We start from the raw sequence: 24,806 nt of genomic DNA, 5'->3' as shown, positions 1-24,806 counted from the left end.
AGGCTCCTGGTATCAAGCCCCACATCAGGCTCCCTGCTCAGCCAGAAGCCTGCTTCTCCCTCTCCCACTCCCTCTGCTTCCGTTCCCTCTCTCATTGCGTCTCTCTCTGCCAAGTAAATAAATAAATAACTTTTAAAAATAAATGAAAGAAAGAACACAGAGGACATTGGAAGCTGGAGAGGAGAAAGGAGTTGGGAGAGTTTGGAGGGGGAGATGAACCATGAGAGACTGTGGACTTGGAGGAACTAACTGAGGGTTTTGGAGTGGTGAGGGTTGGGAGGTTGGGTGAACCTGGTGGTGGTTATTGTGGAGGGCACATATTGCATGGACCACTCAGTGTGGTGCAGAAGCAATGAATTCTTAACACTGAAAGGACATTTTAAAAAATAAATAAAAAATTTTAAGAAAAGAAAGAAAGAAAGCAAAGAGGCAACTAAACCACCTGGAGTCACCACACTCCAATTTCAAGCTATATTACAAAGCTGTTGTCATCAAAACGGTATGCTGCTGTCATTAAAACAGACACACAGGACAATGGGATGCAAAAGTGAGCTTGGAAACTGATTGTCCTCGTAATTTTGCAGTTTATTCCTTCATATATTAAAGGTATATTTAAACTTGGCTCTGATAGAATTCCTAACTCTGTGAATTTATATTACTGATGTCCTGTTACAACGTTTCCTACCAATTAACGCATTTTTTAAAGATTTTATTTATTTATTGAACAGAGAGATCTCAAGTAGTCAGAGAGTCAGGCAGAGAGAGGGGGGTGAAGGAGACTCCCGTCCCAACAGAAAGCCCACTGGGGGACTCGATCCCGGGAATCCAGGATCATGACCTAAGCCAAAGGCAGATGCTTTAACCCACTGAGATGCCCAGGCACCCAATAAATGCATTTTTTAAAGAAACAAACAAACAAAAAAGAATACTGCATATTGTCAAAGCGCCATCCAACCAAAGTGATCCACAAACAATGCAGTCTTTGTTTGTAACTTGTTAAGAATTGAACCTATATCTGGAGCTAACTATATACGCAGAGAACATGCAAATAGGGTTTTCCATCCACTGAATAAAACAGCGCAGCCCAGAGAGGAGTCCCAGCCCTGGGATTTCCAGGTGTCCTTTTCACTGATCAGGACAGAACACGGAGAACTCACCATGGAGTTTGTGCATGGCTGGGTTTTCCTTGTTGCTCTTTTAAAAGGTAATTTCTGGAGAACAACAGACATTGAGTATGTGAGTGGATATGAGTGAGAGAAACCATGGATGTGTGACAGTTTCCTAACTGGGATGTCTTGTGTCTGCAGGTGTCCAGTGTGAGGTGCAGCTGGTGGAGACTGGGGGAGACCTGGTGAAGCCTGGGGGGTCTCTGTGACTCTCCTGTGCAGCCTCTGGATTCACCTTCAGTAGCTAATGGATGAGCTGGGTCCGCCAGGCTCCAGGGAAGGGGCTGCAGTGGGTCGCAGATATTAATACTGGTGGAAGTAGCACATACTACACAGACTCTGTGAAGGGCCGATTCACCATCTCCAGAGACAATGGCAAGAACACGCTGTATCTGCAGATGAGCAGCCTGAGAGCCGAGGACACGGCCGTGTATTACTGTGCAAGTGACACAGTGAGGGGACATCAGTGTGAGCCCAGACACAAATCTCAAACTGCAAGAGTATCAGACCAGCAGAGGGTGCACACTCCTCACCAATTCTGTCTTTAATCTCAGGAGCAGGTGCAGATGGAGTCTATGGCACGTTTCCTATCAGGGTCTGGGGTTTCCTCTCCATAGAGCAGTTTCCCCAAGGGAACCTACTTGACGTTATTCTGTGCTTACCTATTAACTCTCTGACTTAGAAACTTAGTTGTTTCTAAGGAAGACAAATATACTAATCTTCCAAAACAAAGAGTCAGTTACATTAGCTTCCTCTTGTTTTAAATACCAAAAAAATTCAAATATCCTGATGCAGGTCAACAAAACCTTCATAAGAATTTCAGTGGCACTCACTGTGGATCACAAGAACCTCCAGCGGGGCCAGAAGACCACACACACACACACACACACACACACACACACACACACACACAGACGAGTATAAAACCTCCACTGAAAAAATAAAATTAAATTTAAGAAAAGAGTAGAAAACCATTATCACCATCCTGTCATTTCTCTGCAGCAAAGGTGGTCCTAAGACAAAAATACACACCATACAGGAGCACCTCAAGAAAAATCTCAAATAAACAACGTAACATTACACCTAAAGGTGCTAGAGAAACAGCAACTGAATCCTAAATATAGCAGAAGGAAAGAAATAGCAAGATTAGAGCAGAAAGTGATTATATAGAAACTAAGAAACACAGAACAGATCAAAGAAATAAGGTTCTGCATATGTTTTTTTTCTAATTCAATTAACCAAGCTATATTACATCATTGGCTTTTGATATAATATCCAATGCTCCATCTGTTCAGTATAAAACGCTGTGCTCATCACGTCACGTGATACTTTGGGGAAAAAAAACCACAATACACCTGAGAATCCCCTACGTAAATTTACCAAAATGAAAGAGAAAGGGTCCAAATAAATCACAAAGAAGTCTATCTGGTCCAGTGTGTCATTCAAAGCCCTTATTTCCTTGGTGCATGAACAATGAATTCTGGAATACTGAAAAGAAATTTTTTAAAAACATGGAAAAAAAGCCTGTATTCTTTTCTAATGTTCACATAGCTTACATATAGTCCATCATCAGTTTCGGATGTAGTGTTCAAAGATTCACTACTTGTGTATAACACCCAGTGCACATCTTATCACCTGCCCTCCTTAATCCTCATCACCTGGCTACCCCATCCCCCACCACCCTCACTTCTGTAATCCTTGTTTGTTTCCCAGAATCCAGAGTCTCTCATGGTTTGTCTCCCTCCCTGAGGTTTTTTATTCTTCACTGTTCCAAGATTCACTGGTTATGCACCACACCCAGTGTTCCATGCCTAACGTGTCCTCCTTAACACCCACCACCATGCTCACCCATCCCTCCACCCCCTCCACTGCAAAACCCTCAGTTTATTTCCCAGAGTACACCATCGCTCCTGCTTCATATCCCCCTCCAATTTACCGCAATTCAGTTTTCCTTTAATCTCCTAATGTCCTCTGTGTTATTCCTTATGCTCCACAAGTAAGTAAAACCGTATTATAATTGACTTTCTCTGTGGTCCTCCTCACTATTCCTTATGTTCCACATAGAGGTGAAACCATAGGATAATTATTTTTTTCTGCTTGACTTATTCTACTTGACATAACACCCTCTGTTTCCATCCAAATCAATGAAATGGTAGGTATTCATCCTTTCTGGTGACTGAGTAATATTCCATTGTATGTTTGGACCACATCTTATTTATCCATTCATATGTGAAATGACATCTCAGCTCCTTCCACAGTTTCACTATAGTGGACATTAATCCTATGAACATTGGGGTTCATGTGCCCCCTTTTTAACTACATCTGTATCTTTGGGGAAAATATCCAGTAGTACAATTGCTGAGTCATAGGGTAGTTCTATTTTTAAGTTTTTGGGGAATCTACACACTGTTTTCCAAGGTGGCTGTATCAACTTGCATTCCCACCAACAGCGTCAGAGGGCTCCCCTTTCTCCACATCCTCCCCAACATTTGTTTTCCCTGTCTTTTTAATTTTATTCTTTCTAAATCATGAAAGGTAATGACTTATTGTGGTTTTGATTTATATTTCCATGGTGGCAAGAGATGTGGATCATTTTTTCATGTGTCTGTTGGCCATTCGTATGTCTCTCTGTAGAACTGTCTATTCATGCCTTCTCCACGTTTTTTGACTACATTATTTGTTTTTAGGGTGCTCACTCTGGTAAGTTCTTTATAGATCTTGGATATCAAACCTTTGTCTGAGGTGTCATTTGCAAATATCTTCTCCCATTCCATAGGTTGCCTTTCAGTTTTGTTGACTGTTTCCTTTACATTGAAGAAGATTTTTATCTTGGTGAAGTCCCAAAATTCCTTTCACTTTGTTTTCCTTGCCTTTAGAGACACATCTTGCAAGAAGTTCTGCAGTTGAGGATCTAAGAGGTTACTGCCTGTGTTCTCCTTTCAGAGGTTAATGCAATCCTTTGCTTAATGTGTCTCTGAACTAATCAGGAAACACACCCTAGTATCCAGCCAGAGTGTCATTGACAATGTCCACACCACAAACACCTGTCACCCCCACATGCCCATTGTGATCCTGGGGATGAGAACCCCATAGCAACCCACCTGCACCCACATAAATATAAACACTCCTGTTTGTGTCCTTCCCTCTGAGCAGTGATATCAGCTACTCTTTATTGAAGTCCACACACACACGGGAGTCAAGGTGCACACTCACCTCTGTATGAGCAGATTAAGGATCCAGAGAACAAATTGTGAGTTTGAAACACCCCTGGACCTGGATGCTCTGGATATCTCTTCCCGTCTACCGTCCCTGAGCTGGTCAGTCCACTCTTCCAGGCCCTAACACAGGGTCCAGATGTGTCCTCATAACTGAATCTGCTAACTTCTCACATTCTTCAATCCCTCTACCAGGCAGGTAATGTGTTTATTTTTTAATTCACATTAAAAACCTACAGGGGAGCCAGGGGACAAGATCCTGCATCCACAGCTCTGTTCATGAAGACAATGAGAGAAGCGCCTTCACAGAGCACTGATCTAAATCACTGAGTGCAGTTATGAGGACACAGGTTAAAGGGGGTGACCTTAACACCTGTCACACAGGTGTGAAGTGTTGTTTCAGGACCAGAGAAGGTGTTACTTGTGTAAATGTGTCAGTGAGAGGTGAGGGTTCTCCCAGGAAGTTCCCAGGGTGATGACACTGATTGGAGCGATGACAAAATCTGACAGCTCTGCCATTCTATTATGTCCTTTACACGTGAACATACCTGGTCGGGAAAGTGTTTCAGGGAAGTTAAATCCACTCATGATGAGTGGAGCAGCTCGAATTACCAAATACAGTGGGGTGACGCAGCTTTGACAAATTTCCACATGATTTGTACATGGAGCTGCTGTCCCCAAACTTGCACACCCAGGACTTGAACCACAAGAGAATAGAGGGCCGGTGGAACATAGAGGTTTGCCAATGGTACAGAGCCCCTGGAATTATGATGGGTTTTCATGAATGTCTACTATGCACAGGGCACTTCAGATTATATTGTTATGTTTCATGCTTAGTGTAGATGATCACACCCTCTCTTTGTGACGCCTGTGCTGTGGAGTGTGTGACTATCTTCCTGGCTCCACTGGGAAACGGGCTGTCTGGGTAGCAGCAGTGAAATGTGTCTCTGCTGTAGCCACACAAGGGTTCAGATTCATCCAGAGATCCCCTGTTTCTGTTCCATGATCAACACTGTGATGTCCTTGAGCCCCCCCAAATAGAATCTACTTCTACTCTCAAGTACACTCTTCTTCTCTACTCAGGTGACAGTCGTTAATGTGGTGGAAGGCTTCAGACTACAAGCACTCTTACTTGATGACGTTGTCTTAGCCTCAGGTGCTCCCACGAACCTGGGTCAGGGGAGACCCTCATGTGTCACTGCCCCTCCTCCACCGGTGGTCCAAGTCAACTTTTTTTTTCACTTTTTTTTTTATATTTCTTTTCAGCGTAACAGTATTCATTGTGTTTGCACCACACCCAGTGCTCTATGCAATAAGTGCCCTCCCTATTACACACCACCTGGTTCCCCAACATCCTAACTCCACCCCTTCAAAACTCTCGGGTTGTTTTCAGAGTCCATAGTCTCTCATGGTTCATCTCCCCTTCCAGTTTCCCTCAACACCCTCTCCTCTCCATCTCCCCATGTCCTCCATGTTCTTTGTTATGCTCCACAAATAAGTGAAACCATATGATACTTGACTCTCTCTGCTTGACTTATTTCACTCAGCATAATCTCTTCCAGTCCCGCCCATGTTGCTACAAAAGTTGGGTATTTATCCTTTCTGATGGAGTCATAATACTCCATCGTGTATATGTACCACGGATATCAACCTTTTGTCTGTACCATCATTTGCAAATATCTTCTCCCATTCCGATGGTTCCTCTTTGTTTGTTGCTGTTTCCTTTACTGTGCAGAAGCTTTTCATCTTGATGAAGTCCCAAAAGTTCATTTTCGCTTTTGTTCCCTTTGCATTTGGAGACATGTCTTGAAAAAGTTGCTGTGGCTGATATTGAAGAGGTTACTGCCTATGTTACCTTCTAGGATTATGATGGATTCCTGTCTCATGTTGAGGTCTATTATCCATTTCGAGTTTATCTTTGTGTATGGTGTAAGAGAATGGTCGAGTTTCATTCTTCTACATATAGCTGTCCAGTTTTCCCAGTACCATTTATTGAAGAGACTGTCTTTTTTCCACTGTATATTTTTTCCTGTTTTGTTGAAGATTTTCTTTTCCCAAACTCGCGAATGGAACCAGTGTTCACGAACTAGAGGCAAAACAGTCTCCCCTCAAGATTATCGATTCTAAAAAAACATCAAGGCACCTGATAGTAAAATTGAAAAATCATAATTAGATACAATCTCTTGAAAGCAGGTAGGACAAAGAGGCTCCTTACCTACAGAGGAAAGCCCATCAGAATAACATCAGACCTGTCCACATTTTAACGTGGTGCTGGATCCTGTTTGCTAGGATCTTGTTGAGAATCTTAGCACTCCTATTCAGCAGTGATATTGGTCTGAAATTCTCCTTTTTGGTAGGGTCTTTGCCTGGTTTTGGGATCAGGGTAATGCTGGCTTCATAAAAAGAGTCTCGAAGTTTTCCTTCTGTTTCAATTTTTTGGAACAGCTTCAGGAGAATTGGTGTTATTTCTTCTTTGAATGTTTGGTAGAATTCCCCAGGAATCCATCAGGTCCTGGGCTCTTGTTTTTTCGGAAGTTTTTGATCACTGCTTCAATCTCGTTACTAGATATCAGTCTATTCAGGTTGTCAGTTTCTTCCTGGTTCAATTTTGGGAGTTTATAGTTTTCCAGGAATGCATCCATTTCATCTAGTTTGCTTAGCTTATTGGTATATAACTGTGGGTACTAATTTCTTATGATTGTTTCTACTTCCTTGGTGTTAGTTGTGATCTCTCCTTTTTCAATCATAATTTTATTAACTTGGAATTCTCTCTTTTCTTTTGGATTAGTGTGTCCAGTGGTTTATGGATCTTATTAATTCTTCAAAAAACCAGCTTCTAGTTTCATTGACACGTTCTACTGTATCTCTGGTTTCTACCTCATTGATCTCTGTTCTAATCTCGATTATTTCCCTTCTTGTGTGTGAATTTTGTTTGATTTGTTGTTGATTCTGCAGTTCCTTAAGGTGTAGAGAGAGCTGGTGTGTGGTGGATTTTTCAATTTTTTTGAGGGAGGCTTGGATGGCTATGTATTTCCCCCTTAGGACAGCCTTTGCTGTATCCCATAGGTTTTCTTTTTTTTTTTTTAATATTTTATTTATTTGACAGAGAGAGATCACAACTAGGCAGAGAGGCAGACAGAGAGAGAGGAGGAAGCAGGCTCCCTGCAGAGCAGAGAGCCCGATGTGGGGCTCGATCCCAGGACCCTGGGATCATGACCTGAGCCGAAGGCAGAGGCTCAACCTGCTGAGCCACCCAGGCGCCCCCCCCATAGGTTTTCGACCGAAGTCTCTTCATTCTCATTGGTTTCCATGAATTGTTTAAGTTCATCTTTGATCTCCTGGTTGATCCAAGCATTCTTAAGCAAGGTGGTCTTTAGCTTCCAGGTTTTTGAGTTCCTTCTGAACTTTTCCTTGTGATTGAGTTCCAGTTTCAAAGCATTGTGATCTGAGAATATGCAGGGAATAATGTCAGTCTTTTGATATTGGTTGAGTCCTGCTTTGTGACTCAGTATGTGGTCTATTCTGGAGAAGCTTCCATGTGCACTTGAGAAGAGTGAGTATTCTGTTGTTTTAGGGTGGAATGTTCTGTATAGATCTATGAGGTCCATCTGGTCCAATATTTCATTCAATGCTTTTGTTTTTTATTAAGTTTCTGCTTCGAAGATCTATTACTGAGAGAGGCATATTAAGATCTCCTACTATCAATGTATTCATATCAATATGACTCTTTATCTTTATTAATAGTTTTCTTATGTAATTGGCTCCTCCCATATTGGGGGCGTAGATATTTAGAATTGTTAGATCATCTTGGTGGATAGTCCCTTTAAGAATTATGTAGTGTCCTTCTGTATCTCTGACTAGAGTATTTAGGTTAAAAAATATAATTTATCTGATATGACAATCGCTACCCCGGCCTTCTTTTGAGGCCTATTGGCATGAAAGATGCTACTCCATCCCATCACTTTCAGTCTGGGTGTATCCTTAGGTTCAAAATGGGTCTCTTGAAGACAACATATGCATGGGTCCTGTCCTTTTATCCAATCTGCAACCCTGTGTCGTTTTATGGGCACATTTAGGCCATTCACATTGACAGTGATTATCTATAGATATGATTTTATTGATATCTTGTTACCTTTGAAGTCTTTCTTTCTGTAGGTTGTCTCCATATTTCTGTTCAATGATATTTTTAGGATATTTTCTCTTTTATAGAACTCCCCTTAATATTTCTTGCAGTGTTTGCTTGGTGGTTACATAGTCTTTTATGGCTTGCCGGTCTTGGAAACTCTTTATCTCGCCATCCATTCTGAATATCAGTCCTGCTGTATAAAGTATTCTTAGCTGCATGTTCTTCTCATTTAATACACTGAATATATCTTGCCAGCCCTTCCTGACTTGCCAGGACTCTGTAATAGGTCTGACGTTATTCTGATGGGCTTTCCTCTGTAGGTAAGGAGCCTCTTTGTCCTACCTGCTTTCAAGAGATTGTATCTACAATTATGATTTTTCGATTTTAGTATCAGGTGTCTTGATGTTTTTTTTAGGATCTATAATCTTGAGGGGAGATCGTTCTGCCTCTAGTACATGAACGCTTGTTCCATTCGCAAGTTTGGGAAAATTTTCATAGACAACTTCTTCCACTCTATCTTCTAGACTTCTCTCTTTCTCCTCCCCTTCAGGGATTCCAATATTTCTGACTCTGGAACGTTTCATGGCATCATTTATTTCCCTGATTCTGTTTTCGTTGCTTCTGAGCTGTTTGTTCCAGGCTTCTTCCTCATCCTTTCTCTCTATCTGTTTGTCCTCCAAATCACTAATTCTATCTTCTGTCTCAGTTACCCTAGCTTTTAGAGAATTTAGATTATATTGGAACTCATTGAGAGCTTTGTGAACATCATCCCTTTGGCTTTCAGTTCTGCCCTAAGATTGTGAACATCATCCCTTGTGGCTTTCAGTTCTTCCCTAACCAATTCCGTTTGGTCATCCATGGCTTTCTCCAACCTAGCTTTTGCCTGGATAATTGTTAACATGAATTTCTTTTCCAACATATTGTCTATGTCGTTAGCCATTACCTCTGCTCTAGAAAGCCCATCCTCTGAATTTTACTTCTGCTGGGCATTCCTCCTCCTAGTCATTTTGGTGAACAATGACTGAATGGATGTAGCATGATGTATCGACTGTGGTGCAGTAAGGTGCACCCTGGAACACTTCTGAGCAATTAGGATTCCACCCCAAATGAGAGAAAAGAGAAAAGAAAAAGAAAAAGAGAGAGAGAGATAGAGAGAGAGAGAGAGGAAAAAAAGGGAAGATAAGAGAGAAGCCTCAGCCCAAATGGGCCCCAAGGTAAATATATGAAGTATACAAACAAAAACAGACAAACAAAAAGACTGATAAAAATATATGATGAGAGAGAGAGAAAATATATATATATATATATACATATATATATATGCAAAAAAAAGAATAATTTCATCAAAAAGAACCCCAAGTATAAGATTTATATTCTATCAGGACAAACACAAATACACAGAAACACTGGCAGAAGAAAAAGCTGGGACAGTGGTTATAAATTCTCGGTGTGGGCACGGAAGTTTATTTTGATTCTTCCTGCATGTATCTTGATATCTTTGTTAAAGGACTCAACTTTCCTAAGATAAAGGGGATTAAAAATTGGTTTCCATATAAGGGTAGCATTCATTGGGGAAAGGGGGTTACCTTGAAATTTAACTCTATATGAATATTAGAAAATAAAAATAAAAAGAGACTAAACTAGACTAAAGTAAACTAAACTTTAAAAAAATTAAAAATTAAAAAAAATTAGAAAGCAAAGAAAAACACGGGTGTATGTATCAAAAAGTTCAGGTTAGAAGGTTATTATGGAATTTGATGTACTGGACATCTCACTGTGATGGTAAATAGGTTAAAAATTTATCTATATAAAAAAATGAACCAGAATAGTGGGAACAAGTTAAAAATAAAAGTTATATCTAAGAAATAGTGGTGGTTGTTCTTTTGTCATCTTTTTTTTTTTCTTTGTGGATGGTTTTCTGGGAGGAGGGTTCTGCCACGTGGGTTTTCATTCAATGATGTTCCTTGAGATAAGTCCTCCCACCCCCTCAAAGGGGTGAGCTCTGAGGAAACCGGTTTTCCAGGCTTTTGTTCTCTGGACTTTTTTATGTTTGTTTCTTCCGTTTGTTGTTGTTGTTGTTGTTGTTTGTTTGTTTATCTCTCGCCTTGACAGCTTTTGACAGTTTTTGGAGGTTTAGAGGAAAACAAACTGCACCCAAAATCCCTCTCGGAGAGAAGCCGCAGAATGCTCTGCAGAGCTGCTGGCAGAGTCGGTTCCGAGTTGCGGTTCCTGGGGATGGAGGATCTCCTCCTTGTACCCAAAACCACGGCAGCAGCAGCTCTCTTGGCAGCTCCAGACCACCAGAGAGGTTCCAAGTAGTGATCACACACAGGTTTCCCCTGTGGCCCATGCTGGGTGTGCCGGGTGGCGCACACCTCTCCCAGGGGAGGATGTGGGGTGCACGCATCTCCAGCTTTGATAGCACTGCGCAGGTCTAAGAGTCCTGGGCTGGTGCACACCTCTCGGTGGGGGGTGGGGTGGGGTGCGTGTCTCCCAGGGTCTGATAGCCCTCTGCCGTCTGGCGAGGCTCCTGTGGTGGACACAGGATGCATGCATCTCCATGCATTCCTGCTCTGAGTCATCTTCCTCCCATCCTTTCAGGACCACCGGGCTGTGGGGAGGCTTTTCATGATTTGTCCCCATCGTACATGTTAGGAATACATGAGGACAGGATTGATTTAATGATATGGTCCTGGAGAACCTCACACTATAACACCTTTAGCTAAATGATGACAAGAAATCCATTAAATATTCTATCTAAACCTTGTGACAGTTTATTTGTCATCAGGGATCTGCATTTACAATATGCCAAGACGCTGGTTCTTAGCTCCTGTGAGTACTTGTCACGCCTGAGAGTTTAAGTTTATTGTTTGTCTCATGAACAGAATTAGAAGGTATATTGACACGAAATTTGTTGATCTGAAGTTGGTTCTATTTATTTCTTTAGCTCTTGCAACTCCAATCTGAGTAGTGAGTTTATTGAAATACAGAAACACTACATCAAAACTAATGATGTACTGTATGGTAACTAAAATAAATAAATAAATAAATACATACATACATACATACATAAATGAAAATAAAATACAGAAACATGGGAACAATTCCAATCCCAGTCATCAGCTTAAAAGTGGATACATTGCACTCTATGTCATCTTTGGAAAGCTGCCCATCATAAAAAACTTAATAATTATGGGGGTATTGTCAAGTATTTGGCTCAGCAATGGAAGCCCTAGAAAAAAAGGTACATTTCATACAATTACAAAATTATATATTCTAGAAAATTAAAGCTAGTGTAAGGTAACATGAAGATCAATAGTAATGTGGGGACAGAGTGAAGAAGGAATGAGGAAGGAAGAATTGCCAATACAGGAAATTTTCTGGAAAATGGATTTTCTTTTTCTGGATACTGTTGATTCTGATACCTGTGTTTCTCATATCGCTCTCTCTGCCTGTGTGCAGTTCATCCTGCGTCAAACACAGTCATCAAAACTATTACAAATACTCCCAGGGATGACTTGGGATGAAGACAGTGACAGTAAAACCATAGAGAGTAGGAAGAACACCTGCATGCACCCTGAGTCTGTATCTCAGGTAAATTCTAGAACAAAGTCATCTTGTCCTCACTAGAGGCCAGATCCAACGTTCCCCATGAGCCTGTGCTCTCTGTCCTGCAGGGGACTCAAGGTGGGTACTAGGTCCTGTTGGAGGAGCACAGGTCCAAATCCCAGGGCTCACTCTCACCTGAGTGTTCTTGGACACTTCACAAACCCTCCACAATTCTGGGTGTAGGATTATGTCACTTTAAGGGTAAACATGATATCTACACCCCCGATATGTGTGACTATGTGAAATCAAACTGGTAACTGGAAATCAAGCAGTTACTCTGAAAATCATATAATCAAACTTCATCTTTTCCCAAATCCTGTCAGCATCACCAAATCAAAGGCCTTCATACCTGCTTTGGTCACTGTCCTCTCTGTCAGTATAGATACCATGCTGGCAATATAGTCAAGGGTCATGCAAATAGAGTTCACCTTCTGCTGATTAAACAAGCTCAGCCCCAAGCCTGCAGCTGGGATGGGAGCCCCAGTCTTGGGATTCCCAAGTTTTCCATTCAGTGTTCAGGACAGAACACAGACAGCTCATTGTGGAGTTTATTCTTGGCTGGGTTTTCCTTGTTACTCTTTTCAAAGGTAATTTACAGAGAACAAGAGACATTGAATAAAAAAGTGGATATGAGTAAGAAAAGCAGTGAGTGAAGGACAGTTTCCTGACCAGGATGTCTTGTGTCTGCAGGTGTCCATTGGGAGGTATAACTGGTGGAGTCTGGGGGAGACCTGGTGAAGCCTGGGGGGTCGCTGAGAAACTACTGTTCAGCCTCTGGGTTCACTTTCAGTGGCTACAGCATGAGTTGGGTCTGCCAAGCTCTAGGGAAGGGGCTGCAGTGGGTCTCAGCCATTATGAGTGATGGTAGTTACATATTTCATGAAGACACCGTGAAGGGCCAATTCACAATCTCCTGAGACAATGGCAATAACATGCTGATTCTGCATATGAAGAGCCTGAGAGCTGAGGACACCACTGTTTGTTACTGTAATGTGTGTACCCAGTGTGTACACATTTGGGATGGGCCCAGACACAAACTTTCCTTCAGGGAAACAAGAGTAGCTAGGCTGCGAGGGTGCTCGAGGCCCCAGGAGGCCCTCTGGTCACCAGAGGGAGCTCAGGTTCCCAACAGGTGCTCAAGTCACCAGGAGTCACTCAGAACACCAGGGGGCTCTCAGGGCACCAGGGAGTGCTTAGGACAGAGGATCAGATAGTTCAGTTCTCTTGAGGTGCTCAGGACACCAGGGGGTGCTCATATCAGCAGGGTACACTCAAGAACAACAGACAAAAATCAGACCCAGAAGCAGGGGCAGTTGGGGGGGGGGGGAGCTTTCTATTGAGATGGGTGGTTTCCCACTAGCCTCTCTAGACTCACTCAGGGATATATATGGTTATTTCTTCATTCTCTATTTTCTCATATTCTCCATGCAGCCAACCAGAACGAGATAATATTTTCTACGTGTGGATGAGATCTCACCATTCCTTAGGGAACTTTCCATCATCAACCTTATCCATATCCTGTTTTTCTTTCTCCAAAAAGGATCTGCAGGAATTCTCATCGTCCCTGAGAAGCACCTGCACAGCCCAGGCTTTCTGAGAGCTTAGTGTCTGTTCTCTGCCCTCAGTGGGAACACATGCCTCCACATGGTTATGAAAATACCCCCAGGACATCTACCCAAACTGTGTCCTTGTCCTCCTAGTTACAGTTTATCCTATGGCTCATTATCCAAGTGGGTGGACTGGTGATCAGGAACTGTCCATCTGGAGGCGTGGAAAGGCAGCCCACCTGATGGGATACACTCTCTGATTTCCCCCCAATGAAACAGGCAGTGTGACCTGCAGGTTGACTACCAGAGACAAAAACCTATCGCAGTACTGCTGGGTCATGTTCTAGAGTCTATAGGAGCAGCCTTGGGGAATGTGTTTGAAACATGTTTGCTGGCTTCCACACAGGAAACCTACATGAATCATCAGATCTGGCTGGTAGAGACTGGGGCCTTTCTCATCTGTTGCTATCCTTCAATTATCCCACATAAAGTCACCATGACCTCACTCTGCGCTATTGTAACTTCTCCCTCAACCTATCCTGGACTCTGAGACCCATGACTCTGACCCTCAGCAGGAACTAGTTGTAGAGTGAAGCTCAATAACGAATGTTTACCATGGTGTCAGAACCCTAAAGTGGGGCTAACCTGGGAACTATAGCCCAAAATACGATTCAGAAAAAAAATAATGAATCAACTACTGATGCGACAACACTGACATTTCCTCTCAAGTCCCTGCTTTTGTCTCATTTTGGGATGGATTCCATATAGAATTCAAAAATAACTTCTGGTTTTCTAGCTTTCTTTGCTTTTTCTAATTATTATTATAGAAGTTCCCTTTCATAGGTGGATAAGGTGTTGGTATAGATGGGTATTTCCAGTATATGTTTGGTCTTTCTATCCCTTACCTGAGACCATTGATGTCATCCTCACAAGAGAATCTCAGGTTACACCTCACTGAGGTGACAGAGGAAGGCCTCAGATGAGGAGAGAGGAGAGGGTGCTTCCCTTACACCATGCAAAATCTAGAATGAACTGGATGTTGGCATTTACCTTCCCCCAGTTCTTGAATTATCTGGCAAGTTTCTAAAGAGGATCTTTCCCCACCTTGGAAGCACAGCAAATGTTCATCCTTTCATTCCTGGGGGGATGACGTGGGGCTTCTGGACCTAAAACACAAACTTGTAGGACACCCCTAAGGTTGTCACCAATTCCACAAGAGCTTCAACTCAGATATCTCCACACTGAACCTTCATAAATTCACCATCTACCTTCAATTTTCCTATTTTTTGTGGGTCCTGTAGATATTTCTCTACTTTCCTGTGGGTCCTGTGGATATATCTGTGGGTGGATTATGCCCTGGTAAATTGAGATTCCCTGCATATGCACATTTGTAAACTCAATTTTTGGGTCACAGTTTTCCCTGAACTATGATCTGAATATATGTCATGTCCCCTGCAAATTCAAGTGTTCTAATGTAATGTCCAATGAGATGGAAAAGGAGTAAGGGCTCTTGGAGAATGTTAGGTTATGAATGGAATATGAATGTTAGGTTATGGAATGGAATGGAATCCCACAGGATCCTCAAAACTGTCCATTTACCATATGAAGACACAGTTTAAAGACATGCCCAATGATCCAGATGGAGGCACTCACTACACAGCGAATATGCCAATACCTTGATCATGCACTTGAAAGGCTCCAGAAATGTGAGAAATTTATTTCTAAACTACCTGATTTATGCTCTCTGTTATACCATCCTGAGAAATGTGGAGCTGCTGTAACAAGGACCTAAATCGTGGAAGCCGTTTGAATCTGAGTGATGGGTAAGGGCTAGCAGGCTTCTGTGATGTGTGCAGAAGACCTCTACATTGTCAGGAAGGGGTCATAAATGGTGATTCATGGGAGACACCAGAAGGAAAGAAGAGACCTACAATGAAAGCCCCAATCTTCCTAGAGAATATCTAAATGCTTAAGGACTCTATGTGGTAAGACATAAACATTACGGGCCACTCTGATGATGTCACAGACAAGGTGAGGAATGTGCCTTTGTGAAATGGAGAGGAGGTAACCTATGCTGTAGACTGGTAGAGAGCTTGCTTGCATTGAGATCAGAAAGGAAGCACCTGGGAGAGTGCAACTTGGTAAGAGACTGAGGGAATTTCTGACCAAAGGCTTAAAGCATCAGAAGGTTTCTCTTGAATTCTCATGGAAAAGTGTTGTAAGAACAAATGATATGAAGACATAATCATTAATCAGTATGAAGCAGAACTGAAAATTTTGGAAAATTCTCAACCTGTTCCTACTGTAAGGAAGGAGAGATCTTGTTCCAGAGAAATCAGAAAGTATGTGGAAATATTTGATGAGGGGTGGTTATGGGTTGGCCATCTCAGCATAATCCTGGAGCTCCTCGTCATGACCCTGAGAGCAATATGAGCCTCTAAGGAGAAGCCTGGACCTACTGTCCACAACATTCTGGAGATCAATGGGACTAACCCCCTCCCAGCACAGGCTGAGTGAGGGAGACTGGATGTGCTGCATGACTTAACATTGAACTTCAATCTTTCATGACTCTGATGGAATTCATTTCTACAGTTTATACGCTACCGAGGCAGTGGTATTTTTCACAGACGCCTGATCAGACAAAGATATCCTATCACAACATCTCTGAGGGGTCTGAGAAGAGCTGGTGACTTTCCGTTGTTCAGCTTATGGGCAAACTACAGACTTTAAGGCTTTGACAGATCTGGCCAGAAACCAGATTTCTCAGGTCACACATGAATAATGGGGATTTCGTTTGTTGTTACATATTTAGTACTTGTTACTTTGCATCTCCAAATGAAAAGGGTTTTTTCAATTTAATTTAAATTAATTTAATTAACATATAGTGTCTCATTAGTTTTGGAGTAAAGTTCAGTTACTCGTTGGCTGCATATAACACCTAGAGCTCATTACATCACACATCATGCTTCATGTCCATCACCCACTTACCCCAGGCACCAGCCCCTCACCTCTAGCAAACTTCAGTTTGTTTCCTAGACTTAAGAGTCTCTCATGGTTTTTCTCACTCTCTGATTTCTTCTTATTTTATTTTTACCTCCATTAACCCATGATTGTATTTTGTTTCTTAAATTCTGCAAATGAGTGAAATTATATGATAATTTTCTCTCCCTGGTCGACTTATTCCACTCTCGCATAATACCTTCCAGTTCCATCAATGTCTTTACAAATTTTTTTATGGATAAGTAAATTCCATTGTATATATACACCACATCTTCTTTATCCATGAAAATAATGATACAGAGTATCATTGAACTTTGTTCGTGGCTTCCAAGGAAATGGTTTACTCACTTACCATTAAATGAGACATCTTTCATTAATTAAATAGTTTTTAGTTTGATAATCATGACATTTTATCTTAAATAGGGGGATGACTCTTGATGCTTACATTTGAACACATTAGCTGATTAGAAGAGACGCTGTTGGAATATGTAATCTTCATACACATCGTTATGTTAGGTTTACCAGCATTTCATTAAATATGTGCATTTGGGTCTATCAGACACATCATCCAGGTGACCTGACTCAGGTTCAGGTGTTTCTTTCCCCAGACCCCACTTCTCCACCTGAGAAGGGAGGTGCACAGGGCATCACAGACACTGGTCCACAGGGACTGACACATCAGGTTTGCCGTCCCTGGTCCCCTGTTCCCAGATCAGCACTCGCTTCTGCTCCTAAGGAAATTGCCTTACCCAGTAGCCTCCACAACTCTGTACTTGGGCTCATTCTCAGTGGAAAGAGCCCTGGTAACCCAGAGTCCGGGATGTGGCAAGGGTGTATATCCTCAAAGAGTTGTTCAGATGTGGGACCTCAGAATCCCAGGAATGTGTTTCCCCTCTGATGTGTCTTCTCTCTGAATGAGCCATTTCCTGATATGAAATATTCTGCTTTGTGAAATGCAAATGAGCCAAGGTGTACTCGCTTAAATATACACATGTTTGGGTCCTGAGAACATCACCCAACAACTGCACACAATCCTTTGTAGAAACCGTGAGAGCACAACACCTCACCATGGACTGGAGCTGGAGAATCCTCTTCCTGGTGATATTGGCTACAGGTAAGGGATTCCCCCAGTCCTTTGGCAGAGGAGGGGACCAGGGCCAGGCAGCATGACTTCATCCCCTCCTATGCCCTCTCCACGGATGTCCACTCCCAGGTGCAGCTGGTGCAGTCTGAGCCTGAGGTGAGGAAGCTGGGGGAATCCATGAAGGTCTCCTGCAAGGCATCTGGGTACACCGTCACCAGCTATGCAATGAACTGGGTGCAACAGGCACCAGGAAAGAGCCTGCAGTCCATGGGATGGATCAACACCAACACTGGGAATCCAACACATGCCCAGGGATTTTCCAGTCTATTTGTTTTCTCCATGGACACCTATGTCAGCACAGCCTATCTACAGATCAGCAGCCTGAACTCTGAGGACACGACAATGTATTACTGTGCAAGAGACACGATGTGAGAACCCACATCTTGCCTGTGTCAGCAACCCTGTGGAAGTCTCATCTGTGCTGGATTGAGGAGGTGAAAGGTACAACAAAGATAAAGACACTCATGACTGAGGGCCAGACACTTATTTTATATTTTTATTGTTATGTTATTTTAGTCACCACACAGCACATCATTAGTTTTTGATGTAGTGTTCCAAGACTCATTGTTTGCATATAACACCCAGGGCTAAAAGCAAGATGTTCCCTCCTTAATATCCATCCCAGGCTAACCCAATCCACATCATCCTCCCCTCTAAAACCCTCACTGTATTTCTCAGTGTCCATAGTCTCTCGTGGTTCATTTCACCCTCTGATTCCCACAACATCATTATTCCCTTCCTTCTCCTAATGTCCTCCATGCTATTCCTTATCTTCCACAAATAAGGGAAACCTATTATAATGGTCTTTCTCTACTTAACTTATTTCACTCAGTATAAATTCCTCCAGTCCCATCCATGCTGACACAAAAGTTGGGTATGTATCCTTTGTGATGGATGTGTAATATTCTGTTGTAGATATGAACTGCATCTTCCTTATCCATTTCTCTGTTGAAGGGCATTTCAATTGTTTCCACAGTTTGGCAATTGTGGACATTGCTGCTATGAACACTGGGGCTCATGTGGCCCTTCTTTTCACTAATTCATATCTTTGGGGTAAATATCCAGTGGTGCATACAATATACAGTATGACTGGGTCATACAATATTTCTGTTTTCATCTTTTTTAGGAACACCAACTTTTTTCCAATGTGGCTGTATCAACTTGCATTCCCCAACAGTGTGAGAGGCTTCTCCTCTCTCCACAACTTCTCCAACATTTGTTGTTTCTTGCCTTCTCTTTTTCTAAATTTTATTTCATTTTTTTTTCAGTGTTCCAAGATTCATTGTATATGCATTGTTACTTTTGCCGTTCTAACTGGTGTAAAGTAGTATCTCAATGTGGTTTTGTTGTTGTTGTTGTTACTGGTATGTACTTTATTTATTTTTTTATTAATTTTTTTCAGCATCACAGAATTCATTGTTTATGCACCACACCCAGTTCTACTTACCATATGTGCCCTCCATAATACCCACCACCTGGCTCCCACAACCTCCCACTCCAAGCCCCTTCAAAACCCTCAGATTGTTTTTCAGAGTCCATAGTCTCTCAAGGTTCCTCTCCCCTTCCAATTTTGATTTGAATTTCTCTGAAGGCTAATGATGATGAAAACTTTTTCATGTGCCTCCTGGTTATTTGTATGTCTCCTTTGGAGAAGTGTCTGTTCATGTCTTCTGCCCATTTTTTGATGGGACTATCTGTTTTTTTGAGTGTTGAGTTTGAGTTCTTTCTACATCTTGGATATGAGCCCTTTGTCTGTAGTGTCAGTTGTAGATAATTGTCTCTCCCTGGTCGACTTATTTCACTCTAGCATAATACCTACTAGTTCCATCAATGTCTTTGCAAATTTTTTATGGAGAAATAAATTCCATTGTATATATATATACTACATCTTCTTTATCCGTGAAATTAATGATACAGGGTATCATGGAACCTTGTCCATGGCTTCCAAGGAAATGGATTAGTCACTTACCATTAAATGAGACATCTTTCATTAACGAAATCATTTTTAGTTTGATGATTATGACTTTTTTTTTCTACCTATACTTCTTTTATTTATGTAATTATTTATTTATTTATTTATTTATTTATTTATTTATTTATTTATTTATTTATTTTCAGCGTGACAGTATTCATTGTTTTTGCACCACACCCAGTGCTCCATGCAATACGTACCCTCCTTATTACCCACCACCTCGTTCCCCATCCTCCCACCCCCCGTCCCTTCAAAACCGTCAGGTTGTTTTTCAGAGTTCATAGTCTCTCATGGATCATCTCCCCTTCCAGTTTCCCTCAACTCCCTCTCCTCTCCATCTCCCCATGTCCTTCATGTTCTTTGTTATGCTCCGCAAATAAGTGAAACCATATGATACTTGACTCTCTCTGCTTGACTTATTTTGCTCAGCATAATCTCTTCCAGTCCTGTCCATGTTGCTACAAATGTTGGGTATTCATCCTTTCTTTTTTTAATATTTTATTTATTTGACAGAGAGAAATCACAACTAGCCACACAGGCAGGCAGAGAGAGAGGAAGAAGCAGGCTTCCCATGGAGTAGAGAGCCGATGCAGGGCTTGATCCCAGGACCCTGGGATCATGACCTGAGCCGAAGGCAGAGGCTTTAACCCACTGAGCCACCCAGGCGCCCAATATTCATCCTTTCTGATGGAGGCATAATAATCCATCGTGTATATGGACCACATCTTCCTTATCCATTTTTCCGTTGAAGGGCATCTTGGTTATTTCCACAGTTTGGCGACCGTGACCATGGACGTTATGAATATTGTTGTACAGATGACCTTTCTTTTCACTACATCTGTATCCTTGAGGTAAATAACCAGTAGTGCAATTGCAGGGTCATAGCATAACTCTTTTTCAATTTCTTAAGGAATCTACACACTCTTTTACAAAGTGGCTGCACCAACTTGCATTCTGACCAACCATGTAAGAGTGTTCCCCTCTCTCCACATCCTCTCCAACACATGTTGTTTACTGTCTTGTTAATGTTGGCCATTCTAACTGGTGTAAGGTGGTATCTCAATGTGGTTTTGATTTGAATCTCCCTGATGGCTAGTGATGATGAGCATTTTTTCATTTATCTGTGAGCCATTTGAATGTCTTCCTTGGAGAAGTGTCTGTTTATATCCTCTGCCCATTTGTTGACATGATTATCTTTTTTGTGTGTATTGAGTTTGAGGAGTTTTCTATAGATCTTGGATATCAGCCCTTTGTCTGTACTGTCATTTGTAAATATTTTCTCCCAATCCGTGGGTTGCCTTTTTGTTTTGTTGACTGTTTCCTTGGTTGTGCAGAAGCTTTTGATCCTGATGAAGTCCCAAAAGTTCATTTTCGTTTTTGCTTCCTTTGCCTTTGGAGACATATCTTGAAAGCAGTTGTTGTGGCTGATGTTGAATAGGTTACTTCCCATGTTCTCCTCTAGGATTTTGATAGATTCCTGCCTCATGTTGACGTCTTTTATCCATTTAGAGCTTATCTCTGTGTATGGTGTAAGAGAATGGTCGAGTTTCATTCTTCTACATATCGCTGTCCAGTTTTCCCAGCACCATTTATTGAAGAGACTGTATTATTTGCACTGGATATTTTTTTCCTGCTTTGTTGAAGGTTATTTGAGCATAGAGTTGAGGGTCCATATCTGGGCTCTCTACTCTGTTCCACTGGTCTATGTGTCTGTTTTTATGCCAATACCATACTGTCTTGGTGATCACACCTTTGTAGTAAAGCTTGACTTCAGGCAATGTGATGCCCCCGGCTTTGTTTTCCTTTTTCAACATTTCCTTTTTGATTAAGGATCTTTTCTGGTTCTGTGTAAATTTTAGGATTATTATTCCCAGCTCTTTGAAAAATGCTGATAGTATTTAGATCAGGATGGCATTGAAAGTATAGGTCGCTCTTGACCACATATTATGACATACATATATGATATGATAGAGATCCATAGATATATAATAGATATATTGTATGACATAGATATATTAATGATATTTATTCTTCTGAACCATGAGCATGAAATGATTTTCTATCTTTTTCTGTCTTCTCTGATTTCTTTCATAAGTGTTCTGTATTTCCTTGAGTACAGATCCTTTACCTCTTTTGTTAGGTTTATTCCAAGGTATCTTAAGATTTTTGGTGCTATTGTAAATGGAATCGATTCTCTAACTTCTTTTTCCAAGGATTCATTGTTAGTTTGAATAAAAGCAACTGATTTCTGTGTATTGGGTTTGTATCCTGCCAATTACTGAATTGTTGTATGAGTTCTAGCAGTTTGCGGGTGGAGTCTTTTAGGTTTTCCACATAAAGTATCATGTCATCTGCTAAAAGAGAGAGCTTAACTCTTTGACCATGTTTTTTATTTCTTTTTGTTTTCTGATTGCTGTTGCTAGACTTCTAGCACTATGTTGAACAATAGTGGCGAGAGGGGGCATCCTTGTCATGTTCCTGATCTTAAGGGGAAATTTCTCAGCTTTTCCCCATTGAGGATGACATTTGCTGTGGGTTTTTCATAGACGGAATTTATGAAATTGAAGAATGTTCCCTCTGTCCTTACACTCTGAAGAGTTTTAATCAGGAAAGGATGCTGTATTTTACTGAATGCTATTTCTGCATCAATTGAGAGGAACATGTTGTTCTTCTCTCTTACTCATTTGTTCTATCACATCGACTGATTTGCAAGTGTTGAATGCATCTTGCAGCTCAGGAAAAAATCCCACTGGTTGTCATGGATAATCCTTTTAATGTACTATTGTATGTTATTAGCTAGGATCTTGTTGAGAATCTTGGCATCTATATCCAGTAGGGATATTGGTCTGAAATTCTCCCCTTTGATGAGGTCTTTGCCTGGTTTTGGGCTCAAGGTAATTCTGGCCTCATAGAATGAGTCTGGAACGTTTCCATCTCTTTCTATTTTTTTGAAAAAGGTTCAGGAGAATAGGTATTATTTCTTCTTTGAATATTTGGTAGAATTCCCCACAGAAACCAGCATGTCCTGGACTCCTGTTTTGGGGAGGTTTGTGATCATTGCTGCAATCTTGTTACTGGTTATTGATCTATACATGTTGTCAATTTCTTCCTGTTTCAATCTTGGAAGTTTATAGGTTGGCAGAAATGCAACCATTTCTTTTAGGTTGCTTACCTTATTGCCATATAGCTTATGATAATAATTTCTGATGATTGTGTCTATTTCCTTGGTTTAGTCATGATCTCTCCCCTTTCATTCATAATTTAATAATTTGGGTCCGTTCTCTTTTCCTTTGGATAATTCTGGCCAGTGTTTTATTGCTCTTATTAATTTTTTCAGTGAACCAACTTCTACTTTCTTTTTTTAAAGATTTTATTTATTTATTTGATAGACAGAGATTGCAACTAGTCAGAGAGGCAGGCAGGGAGAGAGAGGAGGAAGCAGGCTCCCTGCTGAGCAGAGAGCCTGATGTGGGGTTTGATCCCAGGACCCTGGGATCATGACCTGAGCTGAAGGCAGAGGCTTTAACACACTGTGCCACCCAGGCGCCCCCAGCTTCTACTTTCTTTGATATGTTCTCTGCATTTCTGGTTTCTAATTCACTGATCTCTGCTTTAATCTTAATTGTTCCCATTCCAGTGCATAGGTTAGGCTTAATTTGTTGTTGATTTCCAGTTCCTTAAGGTGTAACGTAGTTGGTGTATTTATGATTTTTCATTTTTCTTTCTTTTTTTTGTGAGTGAGGCTTAGATGGCTCTTTATTTCCCCCTTAGGACCACCTTTGCCATGTCCCATGGCTTTGGACTGATGTGTTTTCATTCTCATTGGTTTCAATGAATTGTTTAAGTTCTTCTTTGACTTCCTGGTTGATCCAAACATTCTTGAGTAGGATGGTCTTTATCTTCCAAGAATTTGAATTCCTTCCAAGCTTTTCCTTGTGATTGAGCTCCTTTTGAAAGCATTATGGTCTGAGAATATTCAGGGAGTAATCTCAGTCTATTGGTATCCGTTGAGACGCGATTTGTGACCCAGTATGTGGTCTATTCTGGAGAAACATCCATGAGTGCTTGAGAAGAATGAGTATTCTGTTCTTTTAGGGTGGAATGTTCTGTGTATGTCTGTTAGGTCCAACTGGTCTAGTGGGTCATTCAAAGCTCTTGTTTGATGATTTTCTGCTTAGATGATGAGTCTATTGTTGATACTGGGGTGTTGAGGTCTCCTACAATTTGGGTATTACTAACAATATGTCTTTTTGCTGCTCTTAACAATTGGCTTATGTTGTCGACTGCTCCCAAATTGGGGTTATAGATGTTTACAATTGTTAGATCTTCTTGGTGGATAGAAATTTTAGCACGATGTAGTGTCCCTCTGTATCTATAATTACAGTCTAGCTTAAAATCTAATTTGTCTGATATGAGAATGGCTACCCCAGCTTTCTTTGCAGTCATTGTCATTAAAGATGGCTCTCTATCCCTTCACTTTCAGTCTGGACGTATGTTTAGGTTCAGAATGAGTCTCTTGTAGACACCCTGTCAATTGGTCCTGTCTTCTTATCTAGTCTGCAACCCTGTGCCATTTTATGGGAGCATTTAGGACGTTCATGTTGAGAGTGATTATTGAAATATATGATTTTACTGTCATCATGTTGTTTGTGAAGACCTTGTACCCATAGATCGTCTCTATAAATTTCTGTTCTATAACACTCTTCGTGTCTTTCTCATATTTAGGACACACACACCCCTTAATATTTCCTGTATTTCTGGCTTAGTGGTTACATATTCTTTCAGTCTCTGTCAGTCTCAGAAGTTCCTTGACTCTCTATCCGTTCTAGGTGAGAACCTTGCCAAAATAATCTTGGCTGCACATTCTTTACATTTATGCCCTGAATATATCCTACCAGCCCTTTCTGGGTTTCCAGGACTCTGTGGACAGGTCTGACATTATTCTGAGTCTCTTCCCTCTGTGCATAAATAATCTCCTCCCCATAACTGCCCTTAGGATGGTTTCCTTGCTTCTAAGATTTGCATAC

At 41.3% G+C, this 24,806-nt stretch overlaps 1 long non-coding RNA gene and 1 gene segment (V, D, J or C); both read left to right on the top strand.

Moving 5' to 3' along the window:
- The window catches only part of LOC123943474, a 1,358,446-nt gene that overhangs the window by 295,674 nt on the left and 1,037,966 nt on the right, over positions 1-24,806 (top strand).
- LOC123943814 lies at positions 1,317-23,984 on the top strand. 2 transcript variants are annotated; one of them, XR_006818678.1, is made up of 4 exons: positions 1,317-1,610; positions 4,175-4,179; positions 7,854-7,866; positions 23,958-23,984. It is a non-coding gene; the product is annotated as an uncharacterized LOC123943814 (long non-coding RNA). The 2 variants fall into 2 exon arrangements; XR_006818679.1 differs by lacking the exons at positions 4,175-4,179; positions 7,854-7,866; positions 23,958-23,984 and adding exons at positions 1,679-1,684; positions 15,188-15,198.

The sequence above is a fragment of the Meles meles genome, chromosome 6, assembly GCF_922984935.1.
Source record: "Meles meles chromosome 6, mMelMel3.1 paternal haplotype, whole genome shotgun sequence".
Classification (NCBI taxonomy): domain Eukaryota; kingdom Metazoa; phylum Chordata; class Mammalia; order Carnivora; family Mustelidae; genus Meles; species Meles meles.
This window is presented reverse-complemented; position numbering and strand designations above follow the sequence as displayed.